Raw genomic sequence first — 21,899 nt, 5'->3', positions numbered from 1 at the left:
TCACAAAGCTGGAGTAATTAACTATGCAGGAGAGGCTGCCCTTCTCTTCATGTTAGAAGGGGGGCCCAGAGTTTGTGTGAAATTTAGTTTCCTGATCTAAAATCCTGGGTCTGTAGATTGGAAGTAGCAAGAGAACAAGACTGCATTCTGATGAAGTGGCCCCTCAACACCCAGAAAGGAGACAGCAGAGTTCGTTGTCACCTCACAAGGCATCTGAAATGCAGCAAGAGCACAGCACTAGTTTAATACAGTAAATTATGTTTGTACTGAGGAGCTTTCATCCTGCAGAAAGCTGGAATCATGTTGAATAATTTGTGTTCAAGAAGGCATCAAATTAAAGAACATATTTCATTAAAACGTACATGATAATAGTCACTCCAAAAAAGATTAGTGCCGAAGGAGACATATCAACATTTCACTTTTGTCTTCACAGCTCTGACTCCACTCTCCTGAGTGTGGGGCTATGGCCATGTTTCTCAAGAACTGGAAGGTAGGGAACATTACCCCTTCCTATCCCTGCTTCATTCTCTATTAAACTCTGGAGTACTGAATAATCATTTACTAGTAACACCTTTGGAATAGCACTCATTTCAATACGGTTTCCTTGGCAAAGTTGCCTTCAAGAACTGTGAAGGGTCTGAGAGTTTGCCTGTTTTCAAGGTAACAGGTTATCCTGCCAAGTTTCATGGATGATGGCAGAAGATACAAGACTCCTGTGTCATAGATAAAGGACAGTTTATAACTCACAGCAACAGTAGTAGCTAAAGTATTTTTGCATGGAGCATTTTTACAGCAGTTCCATGAGCCCGATTCCCACAAGGCAATATGAAGAAAGCCTGAAGACACCTGCACATGCAGAGGATTGCATTACAAGAAAGGAACCCTGAGCTTAGGGAACTCAAATTGTTTAATAATGAGCACTAGGCATGCCTGCCCTTTACTCCGGAGGGAGACATCATCTTTATTGTACTGCACAGGAAGCATGCCTGTCCTTTGCTCCTGAAGGAGACACTATCCCTATCTACCAAGGCTCTTCTGTATATAAATATCCTTGAAGAAGACATCCTGAAACAAAGGGCAAGAAAGGTCTCCCTCATAAGATGTGCAGAAACACAAGAGATGCATGCAGAGTTGTTTTCCAAATGTTATTTACAAAAATATAAAATCTGAAGTTTTCAGAAACAAAAGATAATACAGAGGCATGTGGGTTGTACTTCAGATAGAATCCCAGGCCATGATCAGGCCAAATGATGACATTTGAGGCCTCGCCAATGCTGGCTGACCATAGTGACTGGAACCTAAATGCCCTGGACAGAGATTAAGAAAGAATCTTACTGCCCTCCTCGACTACCCAACTATATGCACATAAACAGTAGAATATAAGTTTTCTGAGAACTATGTCTGCTTCTTTACTGCTGTATTCCCAGGTTCCTAAAACAGTGCCCAGCACGTAAGAGGAATTCAATATTTACTGATGATGAATGAATGAGAGTGACCTCATTCCTTTTCAAGTGTATTGACAGTAAAAAATTTTTTTTATTAAATCATGATAGCAATGTATCAGATAAAGTCACAAAGTGTGTGAAATAGAGCACAGAAGTGCCATATTTCTATATAGTTCTTCAGAGTTTAAAAAGAGTGATTTCTTTGAACACATATGATTTTCCTTTAAAATGTATGCATTTTCTTTCATACAAATATTGACAGCTCTCTATATATTTGCTGTGTTTCTGAAAAGATGGAACTAAGACAGTGAGAAGGAGTGAAAGAGAAAAAGGATGGACAAAACTATACACACAGTATTGCCAATGTGAGATTAAGGGAGGGAACCATTGAGGTTACAGACAAGTAGAGAAGTTTCAAGTATAGACAACCCCTCTCTGAAGACAATGATGGGAACAAGGGTCACAGTAAAGAAGAGACAGTTCCCTAAACTATCTTCAGGCAATTCCATCAGTCCTGTACAGCTCAGTTACCATTTAGAAGGGGCTGAGTGAGTGTAGAGGAGAAGCAGTACTTAAGCCTTTGAGTAGGTTTACAGCAGAGGGAGGAAAAACTCAATTCATTTTTACACAGAATTTATCCTCTTACATGCACACCTCAGATAATTCCCTTACAGCTAGTTACGACATGCTAACTTACTGCCAAAATTAGTAAATACCAACTCGAGATTTACTGTTTGTGATTTATACAGTTTCCCAAGAGCCAAGCTGTAGGAATCTCATGTAACAGCATGCCAACAAAATGAAAAGCATGGAATAGAAAAATAATCCTCAAAATCAATAATGAGACATTTATTCTTCTTGTGTTGTTTGCTTTGCATTAATGATCAATGCATCTTGAATAATAAGTAGTTTACTGCATCCCATAGTTTTAGATTGTCATGTTTTCATTTCATTTGCCTCTAGATATTTTCTGATTGCCTCTTTGATTTCTTCAGTGATCCACTGGTTGTTTAGTAGCATATTGTTTAGCCTCCACATCTGTGTTTTTTGCAGTTTTTTTTCTTGTTATTGAATTCTAATCTCATAGTGTTGTGGTTGGAAAAGATGCTTGATATGATTTAAATTTTCTTAAATTTACCGAGGCTGGCTTTGTAGCCCAGCATGTGATCTATCCTGGAGAATGTTCCATGTGCACTTGAAAAGAATGTGTATTTTGCTGATTTCAGATGGAATTCTCTGTAATTATCAGTTGAGTTCATTTGGTCTAATGCATCATTTAAGGCCTGTGTTTCCTTACTGATTTTCTGTCTGGATGATTTGTCCATTGATGTAAATGTAAGCAGGGTATTAAAGCCCCCAACTATTATTGTATTACTGTCAATTTCTCCTTTTTATGTCTGTTAACGTTTGCCTTATATATTGAGATGCTCCTATGTTGGGTGTATATATATATATATATAATTGTATCTTATTCTTGGATTGATCCCTTGATCATTATGTAGTGTCCTTCTTTGTCTCTTATGGCAGTCTTTATTTTAAAGTTTATTCTGTCTGATTTAACTGTATTGCAATGCCAGCTTTCTTTTGATTTCCATTTGCATGGAATACCTTTTTAGATCCCCTCACTTTCAGTCTCTATGTGTCCCTAGATCCAAAACCTATAGGACAGAGCAAAAGTAGTTCTAAGACGTAACTTAATAGCAGTACAAGCTTACTTCAGGAAACAAGAGAAATCTCAAACAAATAACTTAACCTTAAACCTAAAGCAAAAGAAGAACAAACAAAACCCAAAGTTAGTAGAAAGGAAGAAATCATAAAGATCAGAGCAAAAATAAATGAAATAGAAATGAAGAAAACAATAGAAAAGATCAATGAAACCATAAGCTGGTTCTTTGAAAAGATAAACAAAATTGATAAACCTTTAGCCAAACTCATCAAGAAAAAAGGGAGAGGGCCCAAATCAATAAAATTAGAAATGAAAAAGGAGAAGTTACAAATGACACCACAGAAATACAAAGAACCATAAGAGACTACTAGAGGCAACTATATGTCAATAAAATGGAAAACCTAGAAGAAACGCACAAATTCTTCAAAAGGTACAATCTCCCAAGACTGAACTAGGAAGAAAGAGAAAATATGGACAGACCAATTACAAGTACTGAAATTTAATCTGTGATTAAAAAACTCCCAACAAACAAAAGTCCAGGACCAGATGGCTTCACAGGTGAATTCTACAAAACATTTAGAGAAGAATTAACACCTATCCTTTTGAAACCGTTGCCCCCCAAAAAAATCTCAGAGGAAGGAACACTTCCAAACTCATTCTATGAGGCCATCACCACCTTGATACCACACACACAAAAAAGATACCAAAGATACCACAAAAAATAAATAAATAAAATTACAGGCCAACATCACTAATGAAAATAGATGTAAAAATCTTCAACAAAATACTAGCAAACCATACAATACACTAAAAGAATCATATTTCACGATCAAGTGGGATTTATCCCAGGGATGCAAGGATTTTTCAATATATGCAAATCAATCAGTGTGATACCCCACATCAACAAACTGAAGAATAAAAACCAAATGATCATCTCAATAGATGCAGAAAAAGCTTTTGACAAAATTGAACACCGATTTATGATAAAAACTCTCCAGAAAGTGGGCACAGAGGGAACCTACCTCAACATAATAAAGGTCATGTATGACAAACCCGCAGCTAACATTATACTCAATGGTGAAAAGCTGAAAGCATTTCCTCTAAGATCAGGAACAAGACAAGGATGTCCACTCTTGCCACTTTTATTCAACATAGTTTTGGAAGTCTTAGCCACAGCAATCAGAGAAGGCAAGAAATAAAAAGAATCCAAAGGAAAGAAGTAAAACTCACTGTGTGTAGATGGCATGATACTATACATAGAAAATCCTAAAGACACTACCAGAAAACTACTAGAGATGATCAATGAATTCAGTAAAGTTGCAGGATACAAAATTAACACACAGAAATCTGTTGCATTTCTATACACTAACAACAAATGATCAGAAAGAGAAATTAAGGAAACAATCCCATTTACAATCACATCAAAAAGAATAAAATACCTAGGAATAAACCCACCTAAGGAGGCAAAAGACTCTGAAAACTACAAGACACTGATGAAAGAAATTGAAGATGACACAAACAGATGGAAAGACATACTGTGTCCTTAGGTTGGAAGAATCTATATTGTGAAAATGCCTATACTACCCAAGGATATCACAGATTCAGTGCAATCCCTAATAAATTACCAATGGCATTTTTCACAGAACTAGAACAAAAATTTTTTGAATTTGTATGGAAATTCAAAAGACCCTGAATAGCCAAAGCAATCTTGAGAAAGAAAAATGGAGCTGAAGTAATCAGACTTCCTGACTTCAGACTATACTACAAAGCTACAGTTATCAAAACAGTATAGTACTCACACAAAAACAGACATACAGGTCAATGGAACAAGATAGAAAGCCCAGAAATAAATCTACGCACCTATAGTCAATTAATCTATGACAAAGGAGGCAAGAATATATGACGAAGAAAAGACAGTCTCTTCAATAAGTGGTCCTGGGAAAACTGGACAGCTACATGCAAAAGAATGAAATTAGAACATTCTCTAACACCATATACAAATATAAACTCAAAATGGATTAAAGATGTAAATGTAAGACCAGATACTATAAAACTCCTAGAGGAAAACACAGGCAGAAGACTCTGACATAAATTGCAGCAATATTTTTGGAACCAACTGCCAGAGTAATGGAAATAAAAACAAAAAATAAACAAATGGTTTCTAATTAAACTTAAAAGCATTTGCATAGCACAGGACACCATAAACAAAATGAAAAGGCAATGTAACAGAATGGGAGAAGATATTGGCAAATGGTGAGACCAACAAGGGATTAACTTCCAAAGTATACAAATATACAAACACAGCTTACATAACTCAATATCACAAAAGCCCAATCAAAAAATGGGCAGAAGATCTAAATAGACATTTCTCCAAAGAAGACATACAGATGGCCAACAGGCACATGGAAAAATGCTCAACATCACTAATTATTAGAGAATCGCAAATCAAAACTACAATGAGGTATCACCTCACACCAGTCAGAATGGCCATCATCAAAAAGTCTACAAATAATAAATGCTGGAGAGGGTATGGAGAAAAGGAAACCCTCCTGCACCCTCCTCTCTGCTGGTGGGAATGTAAATTGGTACAGCCACTATGGAGAACAGTATGGAGGTTTCTTAAAAAACTAAAAGTAGAGTTACCATATGATCCTGCAATCTCACTCCTGGGCATATATCTGGAGAGAACTGTAATTCAAAAAGATACATGCACCCCAATGTTCACTGTAGCACTACTTACAATAGCCAAGACATGGAAACAACCTAAATGTCCATCAACAGATGAATGGATAAAGAAGATGTTGTATGTAGGTACACACACACACACACACATACACATACATACACAGTGGAATGTAAGTCAGTCATAAAAAAGAATGAAATAATGCCATTTGCAGCAACATGGATGGACCTAGAGATTATCATACTAAGTGATGTAAGCCAGACAAAGACAAGTATCATATGATAACACTCTTATGTGGAATCTGAAAAAAAGAAGATACAAAAGAACTTATTTGCAAAACAGAAATAGACCCACAGACACAGAAAACAACCTTATGGTTACCAAAGGGGAAAGCGGAGGAGGGATAAATTAGGAGGATGGGATTAACATATATCCACTACTGTACATAAAATCAATAACCAACAGGGACCTACTGTATAGCACAGGAAACTATACTCAATATTTTATAATAACCTATAAGGGAAAAAAATCTGAATATATATGTATGCATAACAATATATATATATATATATATATATATATAAATGTATAACTGAATCACTGTGCTGTACACCTGAATCTAACACAATATTGTAAATCAAGTACACTTCAATTTTTAAAAATTTTAAAAAGATAGTTTAATATTTGTCTTCTATAGTTGCAGGCAGAAAATACTGCTACATTTAGGCAGAGTCCAATCTCAAGTCCTGAAATTTATATTCACTTAATATCATGAATAGTAGTTGAAGCTTATCATCTAAAATAAGAAGTTACAGTTCTATGATCTTATAAATTTGAGAGGAATTTTACTTCTAACAGTTTATCCTAAACCATACATACTCTTTGGTTGTAAGAATATTCAATATCTGATCTTTTTGTATGCAATTCTTGTGGAATATATTTAGATAAATGCATTAATGAATACACATGCTGCATATACATAGGCATGTAATAGGTACATAATATACATAATACTCAGTTAAAGTAAATTCACATGGTTACTTTAACACTCCAGACACCAAGATGTAAGGTCTTATTTTCTTCCCCTTGAATTTGAGCTAGCTGTGACTATACTGACCAGCAGAGAACACATAATGACCCTATTCTGATTCCTGCTTCTATCTTGATCACTGGGATCCCTGAGTTGCCATGTAAGAAAGCACTTCAGACCAGACCAGCCACCAACTGAATATTTCCTAGAGGCCAAATCAATGCCACATGGAGCAGAAGAATTGCCTAGCTGAGTCCTGCTCAAATTCCTAACCCACAAAATCAGAAGATATAATAAACTGGTTATTGTTTTAAACCACTAAGCTTTGGGGTAGTTTGTTTTAGCAATACAATGAGAAAAGAATAATATATACATATTTATACGTACATGCACACACACACATAGATAGCTAAATACATAAATGCACATATACACAGTGATATATGCCTAATTTTTTTTCCTGAAAAGATTAATAAGGAATTTTCAATAGCAGCTTCTTTAAGGGATAGATGCGTGAAGGAAAGGAAAGCTTTTCCTTTTCATAATATGGCTATCTTTACCCTGAATTTTTAAACTTTGCTTTTTATAATTGCTGTTTCTTTTTCCTTTTCTTTTTTTCTTTTTTTTTTTTTGCTAGAAAAATGGTGGTGGTGACATAAAAGACCATTCCTTCCTTATGTTTTTTCTATATTTAAAAAAACTAATAAATTTCAAGAAAATTAAAATTAGCCTGGGGACCTGAAAGAAAAAAAGAGAATACCATACTTTCTAACCAAACTTTCTCAGTGTAATCTCTTTTCCTTATTTTGTACAATGATTTCTTTCTCTTTAATCCCATCCACCTGATCCTAGGCACATTTTGGAGCACCAGCAATGTTTCAGTCTGGTTCTAATTCTCTTTTTCCAATGTTTCATTTCCTCCACTGTATTTTGAAATCATCACCCTTCACTCCTCGGTTCTCAGTCACAATACTATATTCTTAGAGTCAAATCAAATCCACTTCAAATAAAATATCAAATCTGCCAACAAAGACCCTTTTCTCTCTTCTCAAGAAAGGAAGAATTGAATGATGACGTGCTCTCTTCGTCATGGACATTGCTACTGATGATATCAAGCTGATATGTTCAGGCACTGCAGTACACGGTCAGTCGTAAAGCCTTTTTTGATTCCTATTCAAGTTAACCAAAGAAAGTAGTCCCCAAATGCCCGACCTGAATTGGAAAGTATCTGCCATTTTTCAAACACCCTGCACTTTCTTAGAAGTCAAAAGGGATTACATTTGAAAAAGACTCTAAGTCTGTAAAAGGCAGGCATATTATAGCTTGTTTTTCTAGAATGAAACATCAAAAGAAAATATTTCTGGAAATACATTATGTCTGTCACAGGTTAGGTGCTGTGGAAGCAGACAAGGAAATGGCGGATAGCATGCCAGATATTGATTAGGTATGATTAGGGATCCATACCTGTGGAAGGGAGGAGGAGAATGCAGGATCGATCAGAGAGAGAAGTCAAACTGATGCAGGCCCACAAAACCTTGTCCAACCACGTGGGAAGTTCTGGAGGGAACAGACATAGAAGTGTCCCACAGTGGACTGAACGGCTGAGCTTTCTATCCTTGCTGCAACCAGGCAGCGTATTTGGATCGCTCCAGAAAAGATTTACTGTTGGGTGATGCAGCTTTCTGCAGCTGGGGTAATCCCGAAGGGGCTGAGAGCTGGCTGTTGACTGTCGACAGCACTCCCAGAAGCTGGGCAACAAGTCATTCCTTAACTGGGAATCTGATCAGTGCTTCCCCATGCCCACCACTATGCAAAACCACACAACACTTCTGCACCAGATTCACAAGTACTCTCACGGGTTACTAACCTAGGAAATAAACTCAGATTTTGAGACGGAGATTCCCATGTTTTTCTAATCCTCTAATGGCCCACAGAGGCAAAATTATTGTCATGGGTGTGATAGAGATAAGAAGGTAAATTAGAATGACAGGCATTTGTATAACACATTATCTTCTTTAAAGTGTTATTCACATACACTAGCCCTTTGACTCTAATGACAAATTTAATTTCTTTTTATAATTCATTTTCAGAAATGATAAACCTGAGGTTCAAAGAGCAAATGATTTGCTCAGTTTTATCACAGATAATTAGAGGCAGAGCTATGATCTTCAGACTCGAAGTCCCACCATCACAGAGGCAATGTATCATGGCAGAAAACCATATGATTTGGACTCAGACGACTCTGGTTAAATCCCAGCATTTCCATTCATTAGCTGTGTAAGCTTGAGCAACTTTGCCTAAACTCCATAAGGCTCAATTCTCCATACATAAAATATTAATAATAACACCACCAACAACATACTTCCCGACAGTCATTTGATGTGTTAATTTAAACTAAGTGTAGAAAGAATCCGGTACAGTACATGGCGTATAATAGGCATTTCATCAACTGAAGTTCTTTTTTACACTTGAAGTCACATTTCACTTGTGTTTATGAGCTAATTGAGCACAAATAACCAGTTTTACCACCAGAAATGGTCCACTCTCAAAGGTCTAAATTCAAGCCAACTAAAGATGGGTGGCAAAAAATAAAATTGGGTTTTAGATTCAAATACAATAAATCACAAGGCTTAATTAGTATCTATGCAATGCAATGCTAACATTGATTTTTTAAATGTCCCTGATACTAGAGGAGTCTTGACAAATAAAATTTTTGGCCATATATATCTGCTTATAGTTTTGTTTTTCAGCTTTAATAATAAATCCAATTTGTATAACCGAACCCATTAAGAAATAATGGGTTTTAATATGAATATTGAATTCATATATTCAATATGAATATTCAATCCTACCATACCAACAATATTCCCATAGGAAAATGATCACTAAATTGCAAAGCACCGTGAATGGGACTTTTGCTCTCTGTGCACACAATACATTAGAGAAGATGCAGAGTCCATAGAACTGAAGCCGAACTCTTGATTTAGTAAATGTGGGAATTCTAGAGTAAGCTTGTGTTAAAAAATCATACAAGTTTGTGAAATTTACATGCTCTTTCTCGGCATCAGTGTCCTTTCAAAAATAAATATTTTAGAGTGGATTAGAATTTCTATTATCACATCCAGATCCAAAATTCTAAGAGTCTATAAATTCACTGAAAAAAAAAATGTGCTTACAGTGCTCTTAGGTGAGTGGAACAAGAAAGGAATAATATAGGACAACCACTAACTACTGGAACCCAGTAAGGCATGGGGTCTTCTGAAACAAACCCTTCCATACAAAGCCTCCAACGTCTGTAATTATTTTTGGCATAGCCACTGAATGATCGTGTCTGAACCCAGCCTTGGACTGGGCCAAAAGTGTACCTGCCATAAAACTTGGTCAATATTTGAACTAAGAAAACTGAACCAGGAGGATCTGTTCTAGAAAAGATCAAGCCTATAACTACCAAGTTATGAGAAACACCAAGGAAAGGTACATGTTTAATGGACACCAAGGGTATTCAATCAGTGAAGCTCAGATGGTAGGAAACTGTATATAAGTTTGTACAACAATTAAAAAGAAGAGAGAGTGAGAGAGAATAGAGAGAGAAAGAGAGAGAGGTTGAGATATAAGAAAGAAGAAGCTTACAGATAAAAAGTATTTGATGCCTATCAATTGCAATTGGAAACATTGTTTCAATTCTTATTTGAGCAAACTTAAATAACATTTATGAGATAATCATGGAAACTTGAACAATGACTGAATCTTTAATGACATTTTAAAATTATTGATAATTTCTAAGTTGGTATAATGCTTTTTGGCTATATTTTGAAAAAGAATTCTTACATTTAGAGATAGATGCTAAAATATTTATTGATTAAATGATACGGTAGCATATGGTATCAGAGATATACTTCAAAATGGGAAAGAATAGGTAAAAGTATAGATGAAACAGATTTGGACTTAATGGATTATTACTTAAGTTGAGTGATACTATACTTTCTGCTTCTGTGTTTGAAACTCCATCATAAAAGTTAAAATACACCCACCCACACACATACCCAGAAATTCAGGTCAAGGGGAGAGAAAAAAGTCCTACCAACAGGACAAGTGAAGCATGCATCCAGAATTCTCTTTCCTTGGAAATCTCTTGCTGACACTATGAGCTAAATATGGATAGTACCTATTAACCACAAAGTTCCCATGAAATGGGACGGAGATGACTTTAGAACTTTCTATGGAAAACACCCAGAGAGTATTATTGGAAACCCATAGCATCAAAGCAAAAGTTTTACGTAAGTCCAGCAAAACTTTCTGCAAAAATCTTTTCTGCCCTATCAAAATTTTGTTGTGAAGAAACCTGTGTGAGTTTTCCTTTCACTGTGTTGGTCCTGGGTCTTTGGGTAGAGCAGGGAAATTCTAAACCTCTTGTAGCATCTGTATCTAGGAAGGGACATTTTATTTGGGTTAAAAGCTGGGGGAGCTTTATTTTTAAAAACACTTTTGTTCTGATGAAGCAAGTCCATTTCACAGATGAAGCAAGTCACTGCCTCTGAAGAGACAGGGAGCAGGGAAAGAGGAAAATTGTAACCAAAATTAAGCTGTTTTTAAAATTCATGTCTATCTTTATACAAAGTCCTCAAATTGTCCCATTGATGGCAGCAATCAAAAATAAGAGAATGGTAATGCACCATTCTGACATACATGTGTGCAACACACACACACACACACACACACAGGCATGCACAATGCAAGAGTGATAACTGATGGACTGTGATGGTTCTTTCCAGTCCCAATTATGATTGATAGCATTCCATTACCTTTATGCTTATTTTAAAATTCCCTCGACACAGATTGATTAAAGGCACAGCCCTCTATGAACCTATGAAAAATTTATGGATTTTGAAAGAGCTTTAACGTGTACCATTTGAGCACAAATCATTTCCTGGCTGTCACTGTTTTTCCCACAATCTTTCTTATGTTGGTAATATATGTTTAATAATCAAAAACTGATGCTAGGGATTAAAGCATCAAGATGTTACAGAATAAAGCAACAACAAAAAAAGAAATTAGATTTGTATGATTTTAACTATTCTTTAATCTGCTTCTGGGCAACAAAAGTGATTTGTGTCAGCCGTTATTGCATTAAATTTTAATTTTCTTCCACCGGCGCAGGATTATATAAAGGAGTATTGGATTGCACTCAGCATGGATTAGCCGAGCACTGTCTCTGCTGCCAAGAAGCAAATGGATTTCCTTCTTTCTTTGATTTATATTTTTATTGCTGTTTTTCCCCTCCTTCTAATTCCCATTACCCTTCTGTTTGCCAGCACTGAGATACCCTGTAGGAGCAGCAGAAAGGCAGGCAGAATTATTGGCTTATTGCATATATTTATGTTCCAAGGCTTCTCAGTCATCTATGTCAGAGGAATAAAGTAGCCTCCAGCCATGGAGACTGCATGCCAAGTTTAAACTATAAAAGTAAAACTTTTTTTAAGGTAAGAAATCACCTCTTACCTGCTTAAAATCAGCAAAACTAGCTGGGTTTTTCCTCCCTTTTGATATCCTGGCTATATCTCACAGCAGATAGTGAAAACTGCTGCTGAGATAGACACAAGATAAAGATCTCAGGCCTCCCTTTTGTGCACAGGAGGATATACACAGCAGAGCCAGAGATTCAGAAGGGAGAGGACTCTCTCTTTGGCCTTTACCCTGAGGGTGTTTGAGGTATACAGGGTCTTTGAGATCCAAACTTGTTCCTGGAAACAAGAGCAAATAATCTCCCTCCATTCAGAGGAACAGAGGGTTAGTTGTTGCCGACCTGCGTAGAACCTAGAGGGGACACTGGGGACATGGCTCTAAGACTATAGTGGAGCAAAGGGTTGACGATGAAATAAGCTAACCCAAGCCCACTAACTGTGGCAAGGAAATAAGAACAATGGTGCCTTAGGTTTGGTCTTCAGAAATCTCTGGATTTCTGAAGAAGAAAATGAACCTAACTGATTTCAATGTCAGGTTTGGTTCTCACAGACTTCTTTTTTTTTTTTTTTTTTTTTACAATTCTCCAGAATATGTCTTCACCTTTTTTATTTTGTGTGTGTATTAGTTTCTGCTTTATAACAAAGTGAATCAGTTATACATATACATATATCCTCATATCTCTTCCCTCTTGCATCTCCCTCCCTCCCACCCTCCCTATCCCACCCCCCTTGGTGGTCACAAAGCACCGAGCTGATCTCCCTGTGCTATGCAGCTGCTTCCCACTAGCTATCTATTTTACATTTGGTAGTGTATACATGTCCATGCCACTCTCACTTTGTCCCTGCTTACCCTTCCCCCTCCCCATATCCTCAAGTCCATTCTCTACTAGGTCTGCATCTTTATTCCCATCTTGCCCCTAGGTTCTTCATGACCATTTTTTTTTCCCTTAGATTCCATATATATGTGTTAGCATACGGTATTTGTTTTTCTCTTTCTGACTTACTTCACTCTGTATGACAAACTCTAGGTCCAACCACCTCACTACAAATAACTCAATTTCATTTCTTTTTATGGCTGAGTAATATTCCATTGTATGTATGTGCCACATCTTCTTTATCCATTCATCTCTTGATGGACACTTAGGTTGCTTCCATGTCCTGGCTACTGTAAATTGAGCTGCAATGAACATTGTGGTACATGACTCATTTTGAATTATGGTTTTCTCAGGGTATATGCCCAGTAGTGGGATTGCTGGGTCGTATGGTACTTCTAGTTTTAGTTTTTTAAGGAACCTCCATACTGTTCTCCATAGTGGCTGTAGCAATTGACACTCCCACCAACAGTGCAAGAGGGTTCCCTTTCTCCACACCCTCTCCAGCATTGATTGTTTATAGATTTTTTTTTTATATCTTTTTTTTTTTTTAATTTTCATTAATTTATTTATGGCTGTGTTGGGTCTTCGTTTCTGTGCGAGGGCTTTCTCTAGTTGTGGCAAGCGGGGGCCACTCTTCATCGCGGTGCGCGGGCCTCTTACTATCGCGGTCTCTCTTGTTGCAGAGCACAGGCTCCAGACGTGCAGGCTCAGTAATTATGGCTCACGGGCCCAGCCGCTCCGCTGCCTGTGGGATCTTCCCAGACCAGGGTTCGAACCCGTGTCCCCTGCATTGGCAGGCGGATTCTCGACCACTGCGCCACCAGGGAAGCCCTGTAGATTTTTTGATGATGGCCATTCTGACTGGTGTGAGATGATATCTCACCGTAGTTCTGATTTGCATTTCTCTAATGATTAATGATGTTGAGCATTCTTTCATGTGTTTGTGGGCAATCTGTATGTCTTCTTTGGAGAAATGTCTATTTAGGTCTTCCACCCATTTTTGGATTGGGTTGTTTGTTTTTTTGATATTGAGCTGCATGAGCTGCTTGTAAATTTTGCAGATTAATCCTTTGTCAGTTGCTTCATTGGCAAATATTTTCTCCCATTCTGAGGGTTGTCTTTTCGTCTTGTTTATGGTTTCCTTTGCTGTGTAAAAGCTTTTAAGTTTCATTAGGTCCCATTTGTTTATTTTTGTTTTTATTTCCATTTCTCTAGGAGGTGGGTCAAAAAGGATCTTGCTGTGATTTATGTCATGGAGTGTTCTGCCTATGTTTTCCTCTAAGAGTTTCATAGTGTCTGGCCTTACATTTAGGTCTTTAATCCATTTTGAGTTTATTTTTGTGTATGGTGTTAGGGAGTGTTCTAATTTCATTCTTTTACATGTAGCTGTCCAGTTTTCCCAGCACCACTTATTGAAGAGGCTATCTTTTCTCCACTGTATATTCTTGCCTCCTTTATCAAAGATAAGGTGACCATAATGTGCGTGGGTTTATCTCTGGGCTTTCTATCCTGTTCCATTGATCTATGTTTCTGTTTTTGTGCCAGTACCATACTGTCTTGATTACTGTAGCTTTATAGTAGAGTCTGAAGTCAGGGAGCCTGATTAATCCAGCTCCATTTTTCTTTCTCATGATTGCTTTGGCTATTCGGGGTCTTTTGTGTTTCCACAAATTGTGAGATTTTTTGTTCTAGTTCTGTGAAAAATGCCATTGGTAGTTCGACGGATTGCACTGAATCTGTAGATTGCTTTGGGTAGTATAGTCATTTTCACAATGTTGATTCTTCCAATCCAAGAACATGGTATATCTCTCCATCTATTTGTATCATCTTTAATTTCTTTCATCAGCGTCTTATAATTTTCTGCATACAGGTCTTTTGTCTCCTTAGGTAGGTTTATTCCTAGGTATTTTATTCTTTTTGTTGCAATGGTAAATGGGAGTGTTTTCTTAATTTCACTTTCAGATTTTTCATCATTAGTGTATAGGAATGCAAGAGATTTCTGTGCATTAATTTTGTATCCTGCTACTTTACCAAATTCATTGATTAACTCTAGTAGTTTTCTGGTAGCATTTTTAGGATTCTCTATGTATAGTATCATGTCATCTGCAAACAGTGACAGCTTTATTTCTTCTTTTCCAATTTGGATTCCTTTTATTTCTTGTTCTTCTCTGATTGCTGTGCCTAAAACTTCCAAAACTATGTTGAATAATAGTGGTGAGAGTGGGCAACCTTGTCTTGTTCCTGATCTTAGTGGAAATGGTTTCAGTTTTTCACCATTGAGGACGATGTTGGCTGTGGGTTTGTCATATATGGCCTTTATTATGTTGAGGTAAGTTCCCTCTATGCCTACTTTCTGGAGGGTTTTTATCATAAATGGGTGTTGAATTTTGTTGAAAGCTTTCTCTGCATCTATTGAGATGATCATACGGTTTTTCTCCTTCAATTTGTTAATATGGTGTATCACATTGATTGATTTGTATATATTGAAGAATCTTTGCATTCCTGGGATAAACCCCACTTGATCATGGTGTATAATCCTTTTAATGTGCTGTTGGATTCTCACAGACTTCTTGAGAATAATAAATTCCTGAGTCTCAGAAGAGTGGCTGTTAGGGGGCACCTCCACAGCAGATGCCACTGAGCAATAGTGCTCAGGAAGGATCTAGGCCTAAATTGGGGCCTGACTCTTCTGATTGTGAGTAACCCCTGCACTGAGGACTGGAATTTATTCTCCAAAGGAACCCAAATGGGGTTGGCCCAAGCCAAAGAAGTTATGTATGAGATTAAGAGAACCATTTCAAAGAGCAGAAAAAAGATTAAGAAAACCATTGGCAGGACATTCAAACAAAAGACTGAGACCTAGTTACTGGAGCAAAGAAGTACCCATAGAATTTGAAGATTAAAAAACATTGTTCATGAATTCAACCTTAAGTATCTTTTGGATGCACAACTCTTTCAAAATTTGGAAATACAAAAGTGTGGTTAGATATGAACCAACTTCATTCAGACTTTTTAGTACATCTATTCGTGGACTAAGTAAGGTAGGATTTGTTTCCAAAACCAAGAGTCACTTGTTACTTGTCACTAATCCTTATACTTAAATGTATTTTCATACCAGTGCAGTGTTTTCCTATAAAGAACACATGAAATATTCAGAAGTCTCACTCCTAAGTCATGTACTACCCAGCCCAGATATTCAGCAATGCTATTAAGACAAGTCACAATCATTTGGGTAAAGCCACTTGTTAATGGGCCATCTTGATTTTTCATTAATTAATAATGCCTTAATTTAATAATGCCTTAAAGAGAGTCCATGGCACACCGAATTTATAGGAAATTCCATTGTATATTAAACAAGCTGTTATTTTCAAGTATTTCTTGAAAAGACTAAATTTGACTTCATCATTTTTGTTTCTTCCAATGGATTTTTGGAAAATGCATAGAATTTTCAATTTCTGCTGAGAATATTGACTTTAAAGGAACTTCTTGTGTATAGGAAATTCTCTGGGACTCCTTATCATAGGGATAAAAATGACCATGCCACAGAAAAGGCCATGCCACAGGAAAGTATACCTGATATTGGATAATCATATCCCAGAGCCATTTGCAGTTAGGATTTCTTCCAGTTAGGCTTGACCTCTAATAACCTTGCTTTGGACACTAGGGTTATCCATGAAAATGTCCTTAAGATTCTGTGAAAACTTATAATATCTCAGAAAAATTGATCTCATGGGAAGGAAAACAATTAAAAATATAAAAGGTAAGAAAATGGAGATGATTCTCTACTAAATACAGTGGAGTTTCATATAAAGTACCATGGCTTATGTTTTATGCCTTAAGCATACATTAGAAATAAAGTTTGTCTTTTCCCTATTCGGCAAGCTTTTCCTGGTTTAATATCTAGTGTTCTCAGGTCCCCCGTTCTCCTTAAAAAAAATAAAAACATTTAACAAGATCATCGTAAGTTTTAGTCATTCTAAAATAGAAATGACAAAAATTGTTTTAAGTTTTATTATTCCTACACAACATTTACATCATTGAGTCTTGGCTATATTAATGAAATAAAACTTCTTAGGAGCTCCTGTAATTTTGCCCTTTTGACAAAGCATCAGTTAGCTTTGCATAAATCTATGTACATTGAGGTCATATTAAAAACACTGGAAATTGGGACTTCCCTGGCAGTCCAGTGGTTAAGACTTTGCCTTCCAATGTGCAGGTTTGATCCCTGGTCGGGGAGCTAAGGTCCTACATGCCTCGCATCCAAAAAACCAAAACATAAAACAGAAGCAGTATTGTAACAAATTCAATAAAGACTTTAAAAAAATGGTACACATCAAAAAAAAATCTTAAAAAAAAAAAATAAGAACACTGGAAATTTATGCCTAAGTTTATGGTTAATTAGTCAAATGTTTTGTTTCAATATGAAGGGTTTTTTTTTTGAAATTCTTTGTGGAAAATACTTCTTGTATTTGTCAGGTTTATGTTGCAATAATACTGTGTAACATCCCCCAAACTCAGCGTGTATTCTTTTTCTGCTCTCACCAAATATTGATACATGCTGCTTTTCCACAATTCTCTGATATTAACTGGGTATCCAACAATTCAATTCAATTAGGACACTAACTTCTGGAGCTATGGCAGAGCTCATAGGTTAAGGGCTATGTCCCACAAGACTGCCCTCCCTTCAGATACCAGCCACAAATGGAGTGCCCTGGCTACCCCCACTTTTGCCCAGAGGACTACAAATTTGGGGGCTCCTATAACCCCTACCTCCTTACGTTTGTGAGGCGACTCACAGAAATCAGGAAAGTGCTTTGGTTATCACTACCAGTTTATTATAAAGAATACAACTCAGGAATGGAAAAGAGGCATAGGGCAAGGTATAGGGAAGTGTGCCACCCTCCCAGCACATCAGTGTGTTCAGCAACCTGTAAGTTCTCCAAATCTCATTGTTTAATAGTTTTTATGGAGGTTTCATTATGTCATCATGATTGACTAAATCACTGGTCATTGGTAATTGAATTCGATTTCTAGCCTCTCTCCCCTCCCCAGAGGTTGGGGGGTGGGGTTGAAAGTTCTAACCCTTTAATCTCATGGTTGGTTTTTCTGGTGACCAGACCCATTCTGAAGCTATTTAGGGCACCCCTATGAATCATATCATTAGCATAAAAAAGCCAGAAAATTCCAAGAGTTTTAGGAGCTTTGTGCCAGAAATTGGGGACAGATCAAACATTTATTTTTTATTATAATACCACATAGGGCTTACAAAAACAAATATTCTTTTTTATCTCATGGATCTTTCTGCAGGTAAACTGGGTCTCTGCTGAGCTTAGATGGGATCATTTGAGCTTGGTCCAAGTTGTGGTTTGGTTGAGATATACTCTGTATATTTTCTAATTTTTGAGCCTGCAGTTACCTAGTGTATGTTTTGTCATGGTGGATGGTCAAAATACATGAGGGGTGAACAGAAATGTTCAGTGTCTCTTAAGGCTTCATCTTAGAACTGGTACACATTCTCTCCCACCCACATTCAACTGGCCAAAGCAACACACATGGTCAAACTCAAAGTCAATGAGTCAGGGAAATAAATCTGCCCACATGGCATTAGTTGGGGAAAAAGGATGGTAGAAAAGGAATTTTTTTTTTACAATTTATACAATATACTAGAGGCCTACAAACATTTTCTTAAAAGGCTAGATAGTAGAGAGCATTACAAAAGGTATGGCTATGTACTAGGCAGCTTGTGGGCTATTATTTGCTGACCGCTGCAATACAACAATATCTTCCCTGTTGTCACAATTTTCCCTCCCAAATGCAAATTACTGATGCCCCAAGTCACATTCAGTCAAGGTTAAAGTCCAAGATCTCATGACAGTATCTATCTCAGGACAAAATGTGGCAACTAATGATCCAGAGACTTATGAATTAAAATGGCAAGCCATCTTCTCTAAATAGATATACAATGATGAAAAGAGGCAGGATAACCACAATTAACATCCCCATTTGGAAAAGAAATGAATTGGAGGCATGTAGGAGTTGCCAAAGTCCTACTGAAGGAGTAAATATGTCCTGATTAGGCCCTAGATTCAATTCCTAAGAGTAAGTTCCTAGTCTATTGTACTCCATGGTTCTTGGATTCACCCTCTGTGATATTTTCTCTTTCATCCTTGGCCACATCTGAAATGACCATCAGACAATATGACTTTTTAAGAACCTGAACAGTTTTCTCAGCCTGTTTCCTGCCTGTATAAAGTTGGAATCCCAATGTTCTTTTGCACTGCTTATTCTTAAATCCAGGCTGATGTACGTTTGTCAATACAGCTTTCACCACTCTGCCTTTAAAAAAAAAAAATCTTTGAGTTTGATTAGTTAGTCCTATATGCCAAACGTCACATCCATAATTCTTTTTGGGGCATGTCTCTCTCTCTCCCTCTCTCTAGACTTAACTGCAGGTCCTTTCACCGTATCTTCCTTCAGTGGGATTATATTCTTAATCCCCTTTATAGGAGTATTTTGTCCAGCTGTAATGATCTACTGAGCCTTATCTTAAGTTGTTCAGCGTTCTTAACCAAAAGTGTCACTGCCATATCTATATTTTATCTTTGTTGTGAAGCTGTCTTTAAAATCAAACCCCCAATTTGGATTTTGCCATGAGGCTGTGTCTTAGAATGCCTTTTAAACTCAAAATATCACTTAATTTTATCTTCACCTGGTGGAGACTTGAGTTTCATTTTTCAACCTTGAAAATTCTAGATTTTCTGAGCATTCTAAATTACCTTTCAATTATTTTTTTCCTGAGCTCCTTTGTTTCTTGAGGCATCTTATCAAATAAAACTAGTATGAATCAGCTCATCCTATCAACAATCTGTCTCAAAATTTCCATGCCCAATGCCACAAGTTCATTAGCAGACAGATTTACCAGATGTTTCCCCCCCAAAAAACATGGGTTGCTATTTTCAGGCTACTTACAACAGTTTCCTCATTCTAAAAACAATGCTACAAATTTAGGTTGATGTTATGGCTGCATCCCATTCTTACTACCAATTTTTGCATAAGGTGTTGCTTTAATAATGCTGCTTAACAAACATCCCTAAAGCTCAGTGGCTTATGATTACAAACATTTGTTTCTTGCTGAATAATATGAAGCTAAGGGAGTTTGTTGTTATATAAATAGGTATAATATATGTATGTTATATATATATATTTAGTTGTATGGTAAATGTAGCATGTAGTTGCATGGTTAATGATTTGTTTTAGAATGGTTTTGTGTTATGTGAATTTCACCTCAATTTTTAAAAATCCTAAACACCAAAAAGAAAAAAGACATTTGATGTAACCCAACAAGTTCACTCCTACATATTTATCCAAGGGAACTGAAAAAAAAATTTAGTCACAAATACTTGTAAACAAATGTTCATATCAGCTATATTCATTACAGCCCCAAACTGGAAACAACCCAAATGTCCATCAATTTGTGAATATAAAAACAAACTGTTGGATATTCAAACAATGGAAAATTACCCAGCAATAAAAAGAGACAAATAACATGGATGGACTTTAAAAATACTGTGTTTTGTGAAAGAAGCCAGATTCAAAAGACTACATATGGTAGGATTTTTGTTTATATAAAATTCCAGAAAAGGCAAAACTATAATGACAGAAAGCACTTCACTGGTTGACGGAGCTAAAATAATGGGAAGGAATTGATTGAAAAGGGGAATAAAAGAACTTGGGATAATAGAACTGTTCCATGTCTTGACTTTATAGGTGGTTACATCACTATACATTTGTCAAAATTCTTTGAAATTGAAATATTTAAAATTGGTAAATCTTATTATATATAAAGTATATCTCAATAAAGTGTGTTTTTAAAAGAAGGAAAACAAGTCCATATGCTAGACTTTCTTTGGGGTTGTTTTTTTTTTTTAAATGCCCAACACAAATCTTTTTTTAGATGTGGAATAGTGAAGTTCTTATGGCCATAGATATTTCCTAGAACCAAGGGAAATCTTTTACCCTCTTTATCCAGGTGCTAAAGGAGAATATTAAGACAAATATGCCTTCTGTGCCAATGGAAGATTGAACCAAACAATATATTCAACCATATGTTCTCATCTCAGCCTGACCATCTGCTGGCTGTGCACTTAAATATATCATCTAGTTCACTGACTTCCATTTGAAGGAAACCTATGAGGTAAAAAACAAACAAACAAACAAACATATCCAATAAAATAGTAAGTTAGTTAATAGCTATGTTGAAGAAACCTAAGTACATTGTTTTCTAAGAATAAACTGTGTACCCTGGGATAAATAAATTTATTCAAGATATCAAGGTAACTTTGAGTTTTGAGGAAAAAATATTTTTATATCTATAGAAAAGAAATAGAATGGGAGCTGTGCCTCAAAATCTTGACCTAAGACAGTCAAAGGGGCAACCCTATTCTTTTGCTATCCCTAGATTGCCCCTGAAAAGAAATTAGATACAAATTAGAGTTACAGCTATCTTTCCATTGCCACTCTGATGTCTGTATTTCTATCCTTCTGAGTATTTTTGTTGTTGAGGTAAGTTGTCCATGTGTAGGTGTTTCTAACAACTGTGTCAAATTCTATTCCTACACTTCCTTGGAGTGACCTATCATTTTTCCTGAGCATTTGGAGAAAAATCTTGATTCTTATGTTCTTACGTCTCCAGAGGCAGAATTAAATAGTTTAAAAACATACACACTCACAGGTGGTAA

General features: G+C 36.4%; 1 long non-coding RNA gene across 1 annotated transcript in view; it reads left to right on the top strand.

The window, feature by feature from the left end:
* The window catches only part of LOC309633133, a 452,881-nt gene that overhangs the window by 382,018 nt on the left and 48,964 nt on the right, over nucleotides 1-21,899 (top strand). The window contains exon 2 of the long non-coding RNA XR_014247332.1: nucleotides 2,533-15,031. This is a non-coding gene — a long non-coding RNA (uncharacterized lncRNA). The remainder of the gene's footprint in view (nucleotides 1-2,532; nucleotides 15,032-21,899) is intronic.

This window comes from Balaenoptera borealis (genome assembly GCF_965194805.1).
Source record: "Balaenoptera borealis genome assembly, chromosome: 8".
Taxonomy (NCBI): Eukaryota; Metazoa; Chordata; class Mammalia; order Artiodactyla; family Balaenopteridae; genus Balaenoptera; species Balaenoptera borealis.
Note: the sequence above shows the minus strand (reverse complement) of the source record. Positions and strands in the feature narration are given on the sequence as shown.